The sequence below is a fragment of the Anser brachyrhynchus genome (assembly GCF_964034855.1).
Source record: "Anser brachyrhynchus genome assembly, chromosome: 3".
NCBI lineage: Eukaryota > Metazoa > Chordata > Aves > Anseriformes > Anatidae > Anser > Anser brachyrhynchus.
The window spans coordinates 89,878,479-89,892,932 of NC_137696.1; the positions used below are offsets into that span (position 1 = coordinate 89,878,479).

General features: G+C 35.6%; 1 long non-coding RNA gene across 1 annotated transcript in view; it reads left to right on the forward strand.

Annotated features, from left to right (window-relative positions):
- Window positions 1–8,504: 8,504 nt before the first annotated feature.
- LOC308193654 overlaps window positions 8,505–14,454 on the forward strand; it is a 70,755-nt gene continuing 64,805 nt past the window's right edge. Inside the window, exon 1 of the long non-coding RNA XR_013949839.1 lies at window positions 8,505–8,797. This is a non-coding gene — a long non-coding RNA (uncharacterized lncRNA). The remainder of the gene's footprint in view (window positions 8,798–14,454) is intronic.

Below are 14,454 nucleotides of genomic sequence, written 5' to 3' on the forward strand. Positions count from 1 at the left end.
TGATTAAAAAACAGGTCTGGATCTGTTTGATTTACAAGTATAGCTATAGATTCTTTACATAAATGAATATATGTTTTCTGTGCACAGATAGAGATTGGTGCAGGATCCATATTAGTTAGGACTGATTTGGCTTTGTAGTAAATAGAAGATTTCAGTTGTACTAAAGAGGTTATCAGAATCTAGTGTGTCAATCTACAGTTTTCCAGAGAAATCTGTAGGTGAATAATAGATGTCCATGGGAGGTGTAATGTAGGAAAAATAAGCCTGTTAATTTTACTTTATTTTATTCCACAGGGGCCTGCAAAGCTACCAGAAAAAGAGTAAGCTTTTCATATCGGTAGGGTTTCTCATACCTTAGTTACCAGAGCTCTACACTATATGCCCTAGAATCTCAAAAAAATAAAAATAAATAAATAAAAATACTTGACTGTCATGAGGGTTATCAGACCAAAAAGGTAGCTGCAGACATTACCAGAACCTGTGCTTCAAATCATGAGCAGTCTGATGTGTTTGAGTTCAGCGCTTGGCATGTTGGAGAGGTACCTGGGAACCACTGAAAATGGGGTGGAAGACAAGCTGGTTGGGACAGAGCACACCAAGCTTTCTGCTTCCTTTATCTATGCTTCCAGGGTGTTGTCAAGGTGCCTGAGCTACCTTATTCATGCACAGGCACAAATAGGTGTTACTCCATGCTGTTGCAACCTAGTGACTTTTAGTAGATGAGCTAGATCCTTTGAAAAAGACTGAGCTGCAATTTGGTGTGCAGTGTGGACTTAGCTATGTCTTTGAAGTACTATCTCAATGTTTTTGGACACAGAAAGGTCTAAAAACAAACATTCCAGGGGAGGTCTGAAGGCCTCATAGTGAACTTCAGTCTTCTGATAAAAAGACTTTCTTAGTAACCTTCCATGAATTCCTTGGAAATATTTCCTAGGTACTGAAACTGAATAGTGATGTCTTGTCTTGGTCCCATTTGTTTCCCCAGATTTCCAACCAATTTTAAGTCTTCAGAGAAGTAAATATTTTTCTTCATTCTTTTAACTTACCATTAAAAAAAAAAAAAAAAAAAAAAAAAAAAAAAAGGATTGAAGGATTGCATACAATTAACTACTGAAGAGAAAAAGAACTGCATTCTCCAGTATAAATTCCAGTATAAATTAAACATTTTTTTAGGTATGAAACTCTCACTCTGGGAAGCTTGGAGACACCATTGTCTGCATGACAAGTTGCAACCTTCTCAGGGCATTTCTTAGTTTCTAGTGACTCAGTGGAAGCAAAGGGACCCTTTATGGGATCCTATCTTTTGTTTTGGAAAAACAACCACATTTGTGACATGGATCAGCTTTGCTGGTTATGAATATTCTTTATGCCCCTTATTTGGCTACAGCTTGATTTATTCAGGGATAGTGTTTACTCAAATTATAGTAACTTTCCAAACATCTTGCATCTGTTGCTTACTTCCTTTGAGGATCTTCCACTTCCCCTCTATTACAACGTGTAATTGGCAACAAATCAGCAGGAAGGAAGTATACTTTCTGGTTTAGCTGAAGCTATAGTGTTTATTTAAGTTAGCAATGCATGAGTGGTTTGTTAGATTATTTTTAAAGGTCACTTCCTACTTGGAAAGGAGCCTGAAATAAGCTTCTCTTCAGTGACGAGATCTTTTTCTTTAAGATTCTGATTCTGGGTGGTCTGGTTCATTCCCAGCTTCTAAAGAAGCCAATGGAAGTCATGTTTCTTTGTCACCTGGGGACACTTCTGACTCTTTGTGGAAACAGTATATTTCAAGAAGGAGAGAAGGTAGGCAGAGAAATGTTGTACAGCTAGTACATACATAACAAAGGGTTCCTTTTCCAGTCTTGTCAGAAAAAGAAGAATCTGGACCCTTTAATTATGTAGTCAGAGAGGATTAAATCATTGAGAAAATGAATTAATTGGGATTGAATTAACTAACACCATCTTTTTATATATCTTTGATGTGGGGTTCTGACAGGTGTTCACATCTTACACTTTGTGGAAAATTTTACTTCCTTCAATTAGCAGTTGTGTTTGTTTGGTAATGAAGAGGCCTCACAGGAATGTATAGCATGTATGCAATGAAAAAAAAAAGGGAGGGGAAAGATCTTCCAAGACACTTAAATTTAGAAAAATAAATTAAAAAAAAAAAAATCTTCTGAAGGGCACAGATGAACTCAGAGCAGGTAAATCATGGTGACTCTGAAGGTGTTGCTCCTTATGTAAGTAGGGATCATAAAAGATGATACAAGTTATGATTTGGGGACAAAATGGCATACTGGCAAATACTAAGTACCTAACAGTGGAGGAAGCATCTGTGGGATGCAAAAAAAATCCAAAATGGGAGCTCCTACTCCACCCCAGACAACTACCGTCATAAGCATCATGCCCCTTTGTAAGGCAATATCTCCTGACTCCTGCAGAGTTTGAGTAGCAATTGCTTGTCTGGGAAGACGACATGACATAGTGCTTGGGCAGAGCTGCTGACTCATGATCCAGTCCTACCTACTATCCAGAAGAGTGATCTGGAATACCTAGACCATCCTTGAGTGACTACAACCTAATCACTTCGCAAGTCAGGAGATTTCACAACACCTCTAGGGCAACCTGTGACATTCCAGAAAAGGAATCTTGGTCTTCATTAACTTTCTCTTTCCTCAGACTAAAGAAATCCTGTCCCCTCAGTCCTTCTTTAAAATATTGTTTTCTAACTACTTGGTCTTTTCCTTGACTTTTTGTCTTATTGCCATCTACCTTTAGGTTCTCAGGGGTTGTATGCATGTAAATAAGAACCAAATATCACTACAAGTTCTATATTCCTTCATTTTTTAAGGTGAAAACTCTTCTAGAAGAAATGCAGAAAATATTCTTGTGCACGGTGATTTATATAGGAAAATAAATATCTAGGTGAAAAAAAAACAGACAACAAACAAGCAAACAAGCATGTCTCTTCCCCAGACTGTCATAGACTCTTGCCGTGGAAATAAAATCCAATGGGTTTAGGATACAGATTTTTTTTTCTTTAAAAAGGAAACATTTTGAAAAAATATTAATCAGAACAAAGATTCAATCTTAAAGTATTATAACAATTTCTGCAAAAGCTAAGTTATCCATGGATATGTCTAAAGAGAGTGTTGATACTGGCCTCTTTGACCATTAAAGTGAAAAGTGTATCTAGGTGCTTACAAAAATGAGTGTCGGAATGTTTTCTATAATAGCCTAGCCTTAGTTATTGAACCATTTCTGTTTCATATCTTTATGGGAAGTCAAAATTAGGTGAAACGTGCATTCTTGTTGCCATAATTGGAAAGATATGACAAATATTACCCAAAAAAATGGAAATTCTGTTAAATATGAAAATGGAGTAAGTTTTTGTGGCTTCAGACATCCTTTCTAACATCTTTGATGGGTCAAATTGTAACAAAACATAGACATAGGTTATGTACTTTCCAATCTGATTTTAAAAGCGTATCCAGACTTATCCAGAACGTATCCAGATGTTTATAGCAGTAAGGAAATTTGCAGGACTATAGCATTTATCAAAAAGAAAAGTAAGTCAAAGGAGAAAATTGCCTGTTCAGATGGTGTAGGAAAAGAAGCCCATATCTTAAGCAACACAGGAATAGATTTGTTTATGCTGGCAGAATAAACTCAAGAAAACACCTACGTACTTGTCTAGACTATTTTTCTAACTTTTCTGAGTTAGTCTTCTTGGAGGGTACCACAAACAAAAAGGCAATCATGCATATCTCCAAGGAGCATAATAAGCATGAGTGTGCAGTCAAGTTTAGAATTAGAGGTGCTGTTACAAGTTGTTACTATCCCTGATGCAATGAGTTGTTGAAAAGTGCCATGAAAATAGTAAAGCATCAACCAGAAAGAATGTGGATTCATAATAATCTGTATTTAGCACAGTGAAATGAAATATTGCTTGATGAAATCTGTTTCGATGGAAAACAGAAAACAGAGTCTGCTCTATTTAGAAGCTCATTTCAGTGTCAGTGGGACTTTATAAATAAGGACATTTACAAAGCAAAATGAAAAATTTGTCTTGTACAAAAAGAAGAAAAAAAAAAAGAAGTGTACAGAGAACAGCCATGATGTGAAGCACTGCTTTCAAAGTGACAGGAAACATAAGTCAAATGGTGGCTTGATGGGTATGAAAGCTCCCAGAAGGGGAAACTGAAGGGCAAATGGTACCTTCTATAAAATCTATGGTAGGGAAGATGGGGAGTGTGACTGGCAGAAAAAAAAAACAAAACAAAACAAAACAAAACAAGACAAGACAAAACAAAACAAACAAACAAAAAAAAAACAGACAAAAGTGATGAATTGGTGATTTTGTCCAAATGTTCTTTGTGAGGCTACAAAAAGACAAACCTGAGCTTGCTGGCCCCTGAGTATGGCATGACCAAAGCTATTAGTTTTGTTTGCCTGAGGTATTCATACCTTAGGAAGAACTGCTCTTGAGATTGCCTGAACACTATTAATTTGTTTTAAGTGATTAATTTTAAGCATTTGATTTTCCATTTCATGTTTTCATTGACTTTTCCAGTTCATGTCTAACTGGGAAAAGAGTTGTTATTCTTGTGAAAGGCCCCATTATGACTCCCGTGATTAGGCAGAAGAGGAGCAGTGTTTGATGCTGATCAGCTCATGTCAATTCTCTGCTGAGATACATGAGACTAATCAAAAAACTCTTTGGCCCTGTCAACTTTTGGCAAGGGTGTATAATCTCCAAGAGAGGGTTTGAAGAAGGTAAGAAGGAATTCATGGAGGGGGGATGCATTATTTTTTCCATCCCAAAAGTTTTTGCCCAAGTACGGAAAATCAGAAAAACATTTAAGGGCCTCCTTACCATTTGAAAGTCACTTTATTGAAATGAGGTGCATATTTAATTATTTAGTTAAATCAACCACATTTGTCTTATGGTAGGTCTATATTTTATATTCAGTTTTGTCTCAAATTATTTTCTGAAAGCTCTGCTTTGTGCATCTTATATCTTTATGTGGGTAATTCCTTTGTTTTCCAAGTTCCCTTTCTCTCCCTTCCATGCATATTTACATTAAAGCCAAGATACAAATTGCCCATTTATCATCTTTGTAATATTTGCAGCAAATAATATGATGTTTGTGGAATTGAATTTTTACAAAAAACATTACAGAACTTAAACTACCTAATATATATTTGTATGTACATTGTGCTCAAAATGCTGGGTACTGTAATAGGATTTTCATCAAGAGAATGTGTCAAAGGACACATTGGTTTACTACCGAAAAAAAAAAAAATGTCATGGGGAGTGTAAGAGAGAAGCTGTTCTATATTCTCCTTTTCAGTACTCCATTCTCTTCAAAGGTAGATTCTGTGTTTTTCTTTCCAGTTAGTTAGATACTGTATATTTCTTTCATACATGTCAGGTGTTTAACTTTCTTCAATCACTATACAGGGAATATGCATGCCTCTTTACACACTGGTAATTGCTTGGCAATTACCCAACATTTAACAGTTGCGAACATTTAAACATCCAAGATCATTTCAGACCTGGCTCTGAATTATTTTTGAAAACGGGACTCAAATGACTTGTCTGATTCTGGAAGCATTAGCTTTACTCCAAGATTTCAAAATCTCTAAAAAGGTTTTCATTTTTAACCTGAGATTTGAATATTTTTTGAGCTGAACTACTTTGTGCTCACAATAGTAGTTATGGACTTAACAGCAGAGCTGTTGCAACGGAGAAGCCTGATTCTGCAATATGTCCCTCTACTGAAACTACAGAGGCTTTGTAATGAGGTTTAATTCATGGATAAGAAGCTGGATCAGGCCCTTTGAATTTATGAAAGACAAATGTACCCATGAGACAGTCTTTCAACATCCGTTATGAGCCTTGTTCTCAAAACCAACATAATTTATGTGTGAAAGATGAGATTTATCATACCATGGTTTTCAGTCCTCAAAAGCTCTCTTGTCAGTTCAATCAGTGCTTTTGATTACTAGATAAGTACGCACTTTGTGTCATTGGAAGAGCAAATCCAAAATGGTGATCATACTCAACATGTGAATATTATCTGTTTGACAAACACAAACACTAGTTATCCTGTGGTATTTAAATGCTTTAAAAACTTAGCAATAATTTGTGTATTCATAACTTTCTTGACAACATGTGAAGCATTTGGATAATGTGAACTCTACAATATGCATAATAAAATGAGTGTCACAATTCATGTTGTAGGTTCAATGGTTTTGCTGATTTATTTTCATATTGTTGATTTGTGAATTTAATAACAAAAGTGTCTATGCATCTTCCATTGACAAGGGATAGACTCCTGACTAATATAATTATAGACATTTTATTCTCAATTTAAATTTATAAACTTCTTAAATAAAATCAAGATGAACAATTTTAATGGTGGTCATAACACTATAAAACGGAACAAAACACACATAAATATTTAGTCTGAAATATAAAGTATAGTACTAACAAAAATTTCCCCAGGATGTTTAAGTCCAAACATGCTGCCCTAAAAATATATTGGTTTATATGCTGGAAGTGCTAGAGCGCACACTTACAAAGACCCAGTGAGATGGGTGCTATATATAAAACATCCAGTGCTGTGAAATACACATCTGGGAATCTACAGCTTTGTTAAGCAATAGGAAAAGTCATACAGGAATTCCTTATAGAAGAATCTTAATTTTCTCATGGTGTATTTGAATTCTGACAAGGAGGTGTTTCACCCATGGATGTGGCTGAGCCCTGAAGGAAGAATCCTGCAGAACAAGAACAAATACAAACAAAGGCCTGCTAAAAAGCAGGAAACAACATAGTAATCCCAAACCTGCAGAGCACTTGGCATCAGCCCAAACCTCTCTTTATGTCAATCATTTGCTATTTCCTCTTGCCCTTCCTGTCCCCAAACCCTTAATCCAGATAATTTGCCTTTATCAGACAGGAGATTATTCCTAGCTTGTGCAGTGTGAAAACCATAAATAAAGATGACAAATGACTACAGCTGACTGTGAAAGTAGTTCTCTAGGCTTTTGTACTATTCATTACACAAGTAGATTTTACACTGGTGGCTTACTGACTTTTGCAGACTTATTATTCCTCCTCTATAAATCCTGTACATAAGAAACATTTTTCCCCAAATAGATATATAACGTATGCTCAAATATGACAAAGCATTATTATTAGCAAGTAAAATTTACTGTCTCTAAGTTAAAATTGTTTAGAGTTATGGAAAAATATGAAAATAAAAAGCTTTATTAGCCAAGGATGTTCTTTCCATTTTTTAAAGATTATAATATTCGAAGATTATATGACAATCAAAGATTGCAAAAATATTGAAGATTATTTGAATATCAAAGATGTAGTATGTAGTATGCATAGACTGTAAAACTATGCTAATGGGATTATAAATATCTGCCTTTGAATTTGTCCTGGAGAGTTGTTTGTTGTTGTTTTTGTTTTGTTTTTGAATATTTCTAAATCAAATATAGCAAATAGTTTAGACCAGTAAATTTAAGATATTATTGGACATAAACTCCCCACTCTACAAGAAAAAAGACAGAACCTACTCTACTAGTTCATTAACACCTAAATTTTAGAAATCAATACAAGAGAGGTGAATGCTAGCCCTGTCAGGAGAACATGACTGGGACCCTGACAAGGGGCTGTAATTCTGTGTCAATGAACAGACCCCATGAAATGTTAGATTTGGAGCTAAAACTGAGCCATACTAAACAGCAAACATCCCAAGTGAGTAAGAGGTAAACTCTTTCGTGCTTTACTCTGACAGCTCAAACTTTAGACATGAAAAACACGATTACTGATAAAGAAACACCACTTTTTTCCTGCATCTCCAAGTTTTCCTTGCTCGAGGTGACAGATTCCCTAACAGCTGAAAGAGACAAAAACTTCTGTGATAAAATGTGGAATTTTTAATTAATAATGGTGAGTTAACAATTTTTATGTTGTCCAAACTTTTTTTTCAAGTGTAATAACTCTTTATATCCTGATCTGCAAATATCTTTGTCTCTTTGCACAGAAGGCAAATTTAGTCTGTCATTGTCAAGCAACATAAGTATCAGCCCATTGTACTACCAGCAGCATTGTCATGAAACGTCTTTACAGGTCTCCTTGGTTTCCGTCTGTTATGAGCCAGAGATGATTAGCACAACTCAAGAGGAGCTGCCAGCCTGCTGCTTCCCCAGGGCACTCTGTACCCTGACAGGAGAAGCCCACAGTCAAGCTTTGTGGGGGAAAGCAGAGAAAGCAGAGCTGTACAAGTTTGCCATTCAACTCACACACTTGTAGGCAAGCAAAGGGTTGTCTTGGAGTACCCTGAAAATTAGATTATTATTATTGTTTAAGCAGAATGCAGGGTATTGTGGCAATTTCATTTCCTTATATGAAATTGTGAGGATTGTATAATTCTGTTTTCCTGCATTCAGTAATGAATACAAGAAAGAGCTCTAGAATTTTTGGAGATCATTAGCAGAATAATAATAGAGATACTGACATCACCTTGGCTCCACCAGAGCCTGAACGAACACATTTGCTAGATGGTTGTTCAAAACACAGTGCGTACGAGATCTGTAGGGCTTCTTAAATTGACAGCAAGCATTGTCTGTGTGTGTTTTCTCGGGGTAGAGGCAGTCTGCCATGAGGGATTAGCTTGTCAGCAGTCAGCAGGCTATAGCGAAGCAGTGCAACATTTTGTTTCACAACGACCAGAAGAAAAGGATCTACTGCAAGGGTAGCTGCGGCCATGATCCAACTGAGGTTAGTGTGTTGTGGGTCAGACTTCTCCCTGCTACATGACACTGGCTGTGGCAGGCTACAGTGAGGGGGGGATTACTTCTTGTTCCTCTGGCAAATCTGTCCACGGAAAGAATGCTTTTCAAAGAGTTACTACAAACATCCACTTTTCAGTATTACAATCCCACTTTGAGGGAAAAAGGAAAAAGATACATTATTTGTATTTTTCAGTTTGCCAATAGTTTTCTTTAAATCTCTAATTAAACCATGCTTGTGAAGATGGTGTATTTTTGTACTATTTGCTCTACATTTTGGTAATTTTTGATTTAAGCAAAACTTGGAATGTTTTTCATTTTGCATCTTGCATTGCCTTTGCAACAAAACACAGGTTGCTCACATGGATTCAGGTCTGCAGTTAATTTTTTCTCTTATCTCACAACCTGACCCTACAGAAATGACTAAAGGAGCATTCCAGAAAGGACTGATGTAGAGGTGCAATAGTCAGAAATGCACACTCTACAGCCTTTTCCTAAAGCTAACGTACAAAAGAGTGCAGAGGTTAATCACTGACATTTCTTGGATTGGCAAAGTCATATTTTTCCATTTTGAAGGCACACAGTACTAGAAGAAATAAATCTGGGTTGGAAATAAATGTGGCCACCACCCTGAGTTTCTAAGCTAAGAGGTTCTCTAAGAGAACTGAGCTGAAGCTGGCTCTACAGAGTCCTCGAGATTTACAGCTTGATTAAACTGAATGAGTCAACCCACACTGAGTCCAACCCTAGAGTTTTATTTTCATAGTACAGAAGCTGTACCAGGAATTATACAATTCATCTCATAAAACATGGATTTTATGATGATTCATAAGCACTGGAAGCAGGATTAAAGTCTTCGTGATAAGTGAATTAATTCTGTACGTTGCTAGGAATTTGTGGTATAAGCTGTTTGAACCTGTCATTTTGTTGACTGTGAATTGGTGTTTAAAAAGCAATGTGTATATGCAGACAGGACATCTCAAGTGAAGTTTTTATGATTATAATGGTGCTCCTGGCTGTATTATAGCTAGGGTTGAGTCAGTGTTTCCATTGTGAAGCCTAATTTTCATGCATATGTACTTTGACATGTAAATTCAGTCCTTGGTAGATTAGAGTGTTTCAAAATAATAATAATAAATTAGAATATTTCCAAACGTTAGAAAGGATTAGAAGAGCATTTTTAGAAGTGTATTTCTCAATGGAAAAGTTTTCTGGTCCTGGAATGGCCTTGAGCTGCAAGATACAAAAATCAAGGTTTATAGTTTACGATGCTTTCTCACTTCTGAGTAACTAAAAAGTTAAGTTTAAAAATATTATTTATAAAATCCATATGGTTTAATTCATTTGGTGTTTACAAACCAAAATTTAAACACAATGACATAATAAAACTTATGTATTTTTTTATTTTGTTTCATTCAGGACCACAATCTGCCCAAAATCTTATGAACGTATCTATCTGATCCATATTTTAGCATTATTGATACATTCTTTGTTTGAATTTTTGTGTGTATATAAGATGAGAATTTGCTCATAAGGATATGTTTAGACTGTAGCCAAAAATTCAGCCACAAAATTTATACAGCTTAAACTCTCCAGCCTAGGAAATAATCCCTGTACAGTTGTGGCAGTGCAAACCTCAGCTCATGTTATTCTTAAAAGCATGTTTTAGACATCTTTGTAATAGCCTATGCAAAACTCTGTGCAATCACCAGATATACTGTTCTTCATACAGGATCTGGTTATAGACTGGATGGGTCTACAAGTACCACACCCATGACTTTGGTAGAAACAACCCCCTAATTCTATTTAAAAACCCCGTGAAGATACACTTTAAGATATATATTTATATAGCATATTGCTGGACTTTTGCTGGACATAACTAAATCATGCACAGCATATGATATGTGGCATGACTGTTAATGTTGCATAAATCTTGGGGGAAGGACTGCTACTTAGTCATAAATATGCTTTTCCAAATATGCTGTGCTGTCATTAGAAATATTAAGGAATATTATTTTTAATTATAATTTGAATAATATGCTTCTGAAAATGGCTCAAAAATACTTGGAAAAAGAAGACCATGAGCCAATGGTTTATCATTATTATGCATATAATAATAACCTTGATTTCAATGACTGAAAATAACAAAGAAAACTGTTCCTATTTTGCTGGTAACTATCTAAATGTACAGAAAGTGATATCCCCTGCTTAAAAAAAATAATAATTTATAATCTAAATAATGTTGATCTTATTCTCCACTGTCATGTATTCTGTATAGCAAAACAATAAAAAGTACTTTTTACTCATTTTAGTTTTTACTCGTTTTTCATTGGAAGCACCCATTCCGTGTTCTAGGTTTGTGAAGGGTCATGATACATCTTTTTGTCTGAAACAGAGACAGCCTGAGGTCCCTTTGGTTTCTGTGAGCCTCTTCTAATGATTCCTGGTTAAAGGCAGATGTTCTCTTTAAAGAGAGCTAGAGGCTACAAGAGACTGTAAAGCAGCTCACTGGAAATTTAGAGCACATCAGCTTCCACTGACACAGGTGAATATTGAGAGCATTTCATGATACCAATCCACTGATGAATTTAACATATTAACCACTTCATATTTCATCACCATGTTTTCCATTTCATCAGCATTTATTTAACTTTTTCTAGTTGATGTTTAAGAGTTGTAATAATTTTTCCTGTCACCTGCCACTGGTTTTATTTCCATATGGACTTGAGAGATGACAGAGAAAGAAGACAAGCTCTACACTCAGAGTCTGCAATCTGAGATTCAGGGAGTCTCCTCTAAAAAGTCATAAACTGTACAAAGATAGAGTCTTCTTACACACTGCAGATGATAAAGAGCTGTTTGACTCAGAGAGTATTGGCAGGACAAACACGTGAAGTTTCTAAGAGCATTTTTTTTTTCTCTGACAATGTTAGTTTCTTATCTGATGAGAGCTTATTTCCAAATATTTTCCAAAATTTGGTTATGATCCAAAGTGAATTCTAGGTTTGGTGGTATCTGAATGCAGATCTTGACATTGTGACTTTTGCCCATTGCTAAAAAATGTTGCGTATTCATTAAATACGTCTGTGTGTCTTGGAGACAGTTTTCTACTTCTGAAAATCAGGCCACTGATATTTGGCACACACACTTGAGAACTCAGGCCAGATTATATCATTACCAATCATTATCTAATGCACTCAGTGAGGGGAATAAGTAATGGATTGGGAAAACTTAACATTTCTGATTTCTTGTTCTTTTTATAGTCAATTTTCTCATCCCATGCCCTATGTTAATGTCGAGAATAAGTGCTGGACATAGCCCACATACATTTGTGTGTGAGAGTAAGCAATAATTATGGAGCAGATGGATTCATTTAGAAAACTTATCTGTGTCCTAAGGAACAAAATGATATAAACAAACAAAATCTCCTAAGGCAAGAGAAAGCCTGGGGTAAGAGAAGAGAAGGAGGAAGGGAGGAGAAGAAAGGGATATAAGTAATTTTTGGCTGATATGCACATGTTGACACTTTTTTCCACAGAATGTGCCTAGCTACTTCCCTATCCACTGTATATTCAGATTGTGTCACTATAATACTGCAGCTTGCTAAAAATGTTAATGTACCTGCCTTTTCCAATGTAAACTATGATAGGGATGACTCATTTTGCTTAACATCTTAATATTAATTCATTACGTAAAACATGTTTCATGAAGAAATTCCTCCTGCTCTTCGAGTCTATAATTGAAAGGTATTGTTTACTGAACAATTTAGCCTTTGAAATGGCTATGTGTCTTGGTTTCACTGAACTGGGGAAAAAGAAAGAGTTTAGATCCAAAAAGTATATGAAGCGCACCCAGGGTGCTAAGTTAGAGAAAAATGAAGTGCTATAGAAATTGCTTTCTGTAGGAAAACAATGTCATAGAACTTCAAAACATATTGTCAAAACATATTGTCATATTAAAGTAACTTGGAATTCTGGAATGCTTGTCACTCTCTGGTTTTGTTTCTAAATGTTTTGTTGTCTGTATATGTGTTTTCTAAGATATTTAAGTTACACGCAGAACGATACTCTGCTTCTAACTTGTCTCTTACAGAGCTAGTTTTACAACAACCACTTATTCAGATTGCAAAATGTTTTATGCTCAGTTACATCAGTAATACTGAATAGAAATCCAAGATCTAATATTTAGCAAAAACAAGGAAATATAGCTTCTGTCCAAAACTGGAACAAATTCTGGTGTGCAGGTATATAAATAATTGGAAAAACAATCGGTTTAAGGCTCTGTATTTCTCTTTCTCTTTAACTATTGAAAATCCATTTGTCCTACCTGAACTCACTGACAGCACATATTCAGATTCAGACTCGGCCATGTAATTTATTCTTTTCATATGATTAATTTCTGAACTGAACATGAAAAAGACTTGCTGTGAAAAGCCAAAATCTGGTTATTGAAGTAAGAAAAAGTTTATCACAGGCTGTGAGTTCAGATCTATCATAAACTAAATAGCTTTGAAAAATACATATTTTTATTATTATTTTTATAGCTTTGTCTGAACACGCTTTCTCTTGCTTAGATTTATTAAAGACTGATTTAATTCTCAAGCTTTTCAATGGAAGAATAGTCCACAATTTATCACATGATGACAAGAATACACAAAATTGAGGAAAAAGTTACTTTTTTCAAGGCAGGGCTCCGAAGCCTGCCAGTTGTTGACAGATGTTCCAGCTGCCATTTAGCAAAGCAGGCTGTTGAGGCCGACTGCCTTACCTACAGCTGTGTTTAGCTGAAGCTCAGGAAGGGGCTACCTGTGAATTTGCCAGCATTACCATCTTCTTTGAGAGAACAAGAGCTTTGCACAGACAGAAACAGAAGCGCTAGGAAAGAATGCACATTTATGACCCTGTTCTTTGAGTTGCTTTTGTTATTTTACTGGGGGAAGTTAAATACAGTACCACTTCTAACAGTGACTTTGGGACAAAATCCGCCTCAGGAAATTACCCGATAGCAGCTCTGGGTTGGAACTGCTCTGAGTAAGCAGCACAATTTTTGTAATTTTATTGTCCAATTTGTGACTTTATTGGCTCCCTTCATGGTAAATGTTGCTCCTATTCATTTAAATGGTTTTCTTTGCAGTTTCCTTTGGGGGCTACAGCTTGCATTGAGAATATGGAAACTATTTCCCCAGATGGAGCCAATGAATGTTCTGAGGCCTAATAATATACGTATCCTCTTGCAATTCAAAGCAGATTCCAGTAAACACTAGCCTTCATCTGAGTGCTTGAGTACACCATTTTCCAGAGCTCTTGGCAAGAATAAGTGGTTGTAAGGGAGCATATCCATATCTTGTCATTTATCTGTGCAGGAAGAATCTGCTCTGATTTTCTGAACCTTACTCGACCATTGACCAGAACAGACCCTATTGTATTTGATTTTGACAGAGAGCTACAGATTACACACTTTTCTTTTTCTTTTTCTTTTTCTTTTTCTTTTTCTTTTTCTTTTTCTTTTTCTTTTTCTTTTTCTTTTTCTTTTTCTTTTTCTTTTTCTTTTTCTTTTTCTTTTTCTTTTTCTTTTTCTTTTTCTTTTTCTTTTTCTTTTTCTTTTTCTTTTTCTTTTTCTTTTTCTTTTTCTTTTTCTTTTTCTTTT